This window comes from Triticum dicoccoides, chromosome 5B (genome assembly GCF_002162155.2).
Source record: "Triticum dicoccoides isolate Atlit2015 ecotype Zavitan chromosome 5B, WEW_v2.0, whole genome shotgun sequence".
NCBI lineage: Eukaryota > Viridiplantae > Streptophyta > Magnoliopsida > Poales > Poaceae > Triticum > Triticum dicoccoides.
The window spans coordinates 488,679,701-488,683,975 of record NC_041389.1 but is presented as its reverse complement, the minus strand read 5'-3'; the positions used below and the strand labels follow the sequence as shown (position 1 = coordinate 488,683,975).

The window sequence follows — 4,275 nt, the reverse complement described above, 5'->3', positions numbered from 1 at the left end:
CTACTCTAAGTCGCTACCACCATCGTCATCCTCGTCGGTGTCGTTCGAGGTTGAGAGCCATACGTCGTCCCAACGTTCATCGTCCGAGGTGAAGAACGACCTCCCACCTGCGGAGACGATGTCGCACTGCTCGTTCGCCACTGCCTTCCGCTGACGCCGGTCCGCCCGCTCCGAGCGGCGCCTTGCCATCCTCTCCGCCTAGTAGGCACGCTCGGCGTCGACGTCCTCTGGGTGGCGACGGCGCCACTCCGCCATGGCTCGCTCGTCCTCCTCGGCGACGAGGAGACGGCGCTGCCGCCGAGCGTGGTTGGCACGGTCCATGTCCGTGATGAGACGCGGCGGAGGGGCGAGGCGCTGCGCCTCCTCGCGCGTGAAGACGTCCCGGAAATTCATCTGGGACCGGGGCCTCTCCAAGCGCCACGCCGCCGCGTCGTACGCGTGGGCCGCCTCGCGCGCGCTCCGGAACGTCCCGAGGCCGAGCCGGACGTCGCCGGCCCGTATCTCGGCGGAGTACCAGCCGTTGGGGCGCTCGCGGACGCCGCGAAAGCCTGAAGCACCCCGGCGGCGCGGCGGCATGGTGGCGCGGTGGTGGCGCAGAAAGTGGCGATGCGGCGAAGCGGTGGAGGGCGAAGCGGCGAGATTGCGAGGAGAAGGGCGCGTGGCTGTTCTGTGCGCGTGGCGAAGCGCGGGACTTTATAGGCGCGCACAAAGCGGCGCGCCAAATCTAGCGTGCCGCTTTCTACCGTGCGCGCGCAAACGCTTCCCGCGCGCGGTAACTTCTCGCCACCGCTGGAGCGCGCGGAACCAACCGGCGCGCGCGAAAAACTGATTTTACCGCGCGGGCGCGCGTTTTGCCGCACTTGTTGGAGATGGTCTAATCGGAACCCCAGCTGACCAGCCTGACCAGCTGCTTGACCGGCCCCCTGTTTTGTTAATCAGTTTCCTCTTCCGTCAGCGCCCAGCGGCGTAGTAGAATGGCGTCGGCGAGCGCCTCGGCCGACCAATTCCTTAAGGCCTTGTTCGGTTGCGGGTGAATCCGAATGAATTGAAGGGGTTTGAGGGGGATTTAAACCTCTTTTAAGTCAAAATATGAACCAATCCCTGCCAATCCCCTCCAATCCTCTTGGGGAGAGGATTAACTGAACAAAGCCTAATTGCGATGTCCAAAGAACCTTTCAGTAAAGTTTCTTGCGGCATCACCACATCTCATTCTCGTAAGCAGTCGGGGTTTGGTTTGGCGTGACACTGATAGCATACTGGTAAGTACCGCGATGCATCAACAGGACAACGATGTACGACCCACCAAACGATCTGAACTTGTCTAGTGAACCAACCGGTGTTACGTATACATAGCAAACGGTCGGACTTTGGCAACCATGAGTGCATGACTCCGTTGTGAAATGACATAGGCTTTAAGATTTTGCATTCCGGTGCATCAATCATCTGATGCCGGCTCCTCTCTTTGTATATGCTAGCAACTTCGATGGGGCGATCTATTTCGTCCGCCCGTATCCGTTTGGGTCGGCGCGGATAAAAGTGGCGGCCCAACGCGCCGACCCAAACTCAAATCGTGTCCATCTGGCGTCCGCGCCGACCCATTTCCGGCCCAAAATTGCGCATGGAATGCGTCGGCACGGACGCGAAGCGGACGCGCCGCGCGTCTCCTCGCCATCCGCCGCATCCCCATCTGGCGGCCACCCAACCGCCACCAGTCGTCTTATTTATGACGACCACCGACAGCGAACCCACGCGTCAGCCAATGCGCGCGTCCTTTTTTAACCACGCGTGCGGCGGGGTCGGCCTCATCCACTTTCCCCGTCCACATCTGGCCCCCCACCACTCCCTTTGCTTCCTCGCCGGTGACCGCAAACCCTAGCGCGCCCATGGGCCTCTTCGGCAGCAGCAAGGGCAAGGGCAAGGGCAAGGGCACCCCCGGCGCCTCGTCATCCCGTGCTCCCCCTCCCCCTCCACCGCCGGCGCGTTTCCGCCCTGAACGTCAGCGCCTGCACATCCCGGTGCACCAAACGCGGTGGCACTAGAAGTACAGGCAGCCCCTCCCCTACCCCGACGTGACGCTGCCGCACCATTGGCATTTGGATCCCCAGCGGATCCCGGTGTCGGCGGTTCCGCTGTCCTAGCGGGCGCACGACGATGAGGTGCGCCGACGCCGTGCGCAGCTCACGCCGGAGCAGCATCGGCTGCCCGAGTACGCCGCCGACTCTCCAACTGGGAGGCTTGGTTCGCCCTCGAACACGAGGAGCAACGGCGCTCGGGTGTCGACGCCGTCCCATCGCCGTTCCCACCGCTGCCCCCGGAGGAAGAGTCGGAGGACATGGAGGCGGAGGCGGAGTACCAAGCCGCCCTTGAGGAGGCCCTGCAGCACGCGATGGAGGCTAGCCACATCGAGGAGGACGCGCACTGGGATGGGCTGGAGCAAGCCCTTGCCCTGTCGGCGGCGGGGGACTCCGTCCACACCCTGCTCTTTGTGCCGCCACCTCCACCGTCGCCGCCTGTCTAGCCCAAGCCGAAGCCGGAGCCGGAGCTGTCGCGTAAGCGCTCCCCGCCTCAACCCACTTGGCCGGAGGAGGCCTACTCGTGGACGGGCCAGTACCGCGAGTGGGTGAGCACGCTTCCCGTCCACTTCGCCGCGACGCCGAAGGAGGGGGCGGCCCACCTCGAACGATGGAAGGAGCACTGGCTCCGCCAGGAGCAGGCCGACGGCGAGGAGCAGATGCGCTACGAGGCCATGCTCCAACGCGACGCGGAGGCGCTCCGGCTCGAGGAGGAGGAGGAGGAGCGCGTGCGGCTTGCCGCAATGCCGCCGCCCCAGCAGACGCCGAAGGAGGCTGCCCTGGCAGGTACCAGGCGGCGTTCGGGTGGGCTGGCCCTGCTCCGGTCTTCATCGACCTCACCGACTGTTGGAAATATGCCCTAGAGGCAATAATAAATTAGTTATTATTACTATATTTCCTTGTTCATGATAATCGTTTATTATCCATGCTATAATTGTATTGATAGGAAACTCATATATATGTGTGGATACATAGACAACACCATGTCCCTAGTAAGCCTCTAGTTGACTAGCTCGTTGATCAATAGATGGTTACGGTTTCCTGACCATGGACATTGGATGTCATTGATAACGGGATCACATCATTAGGAGAATGATGTGATGGACAAGACCCAATCCTAAGCCTAGCACAAAGATCGTGTAGTTCTTATGCTAAAGCTTTTCTAATGTCAAGTATCATTTCCTTAGACCATGATATTGTGCAACTCCCGGATACCGTAGGAATGCTTTGGGTGTACCAAACGTCACAATGTAACTGGGTGGCTATAAAGGTGCACTACAGGTATCTCCGAAAGTGTCTGTTGGGTTGGCACGAATCGAGACTGGGATTTGTCACTCCGTGTAACGGAGAGGTATCTCTGGGCCCACTCGGTAGGACATCATCATAATGTGCACAATGTGACCAAGGGGTTGATCACGGGATGATGTGTTACGGAACGAGTAAAGAGACTTGCCGGTAACGAGATGGAACAAGGTATCGGGATACCGACGATCGAATCTCGGGCAAGTACAATACCGCTAGACAAAGGGAATTGTATACGGGATTAATTGAGTCCTTGACATCGTGGTTCATCCGATGAGATCATCGTGGAACATGTGGGAGCCAACATGGGTATCCAGATCCCGCTGTTGGTTATTGACCGGAGAACGTCTCGGTCATGTCTGCATGGTTCCCGAACCCGTAGGGTCTACACACTTAAGGTTCGATGACGCTAGGGTTATAAAGGAAGTTTGTATGTGGTTACCGGATGTTGTTCAGAGTCCCAGATGAGATCCCGGACGTCACGAGGAGTTCCGGAATGGTCCGGAGGTAAAGATTTATATATGGGAAGTCCTATTTTGGCCACAGGAAAATGTTCGGGATTTTTCGGTATGGTACCGGGAAGGTTCTAGAAGGTTCCGGAGTGGGGCCCACCTGCATGGGGGACCCACATGAACGTGGGTAGTGGGGTCAAGGCCCTACACCCCTGGTCAAGGCGCACCAAGATCCCCCCTTAGAAGGAATAAGATCATATCCTGAAGGGATAAGATCAAGATCCCTAAAAAGGGGGATAACAATCGGTGGGGAAGGAAATGATGGGATTTCTTTCCTCCCACCTTTGCCAACGCCCCAATGGACTTGGAGGGCAAGAAACCAGCCCCCTGCACCCCTATATATAGTGGGGAGGCGCATGGGAGCTACACACTTCCCCTGGCGCAGCCCT

At 59.1% G+C, this 4,275-nt stretch overlaps 1 pseudogene; it reads right to left on the bottom strand.

Annotated features, from left to right (window-relative positions):
• LOC119309833 lies at positions 1-2,195 on the bottom strand (annotated as a pseudogene).
• Between the last annotated feature and the right edge of the window lie 2,080 nt (positions 2,196-4,275).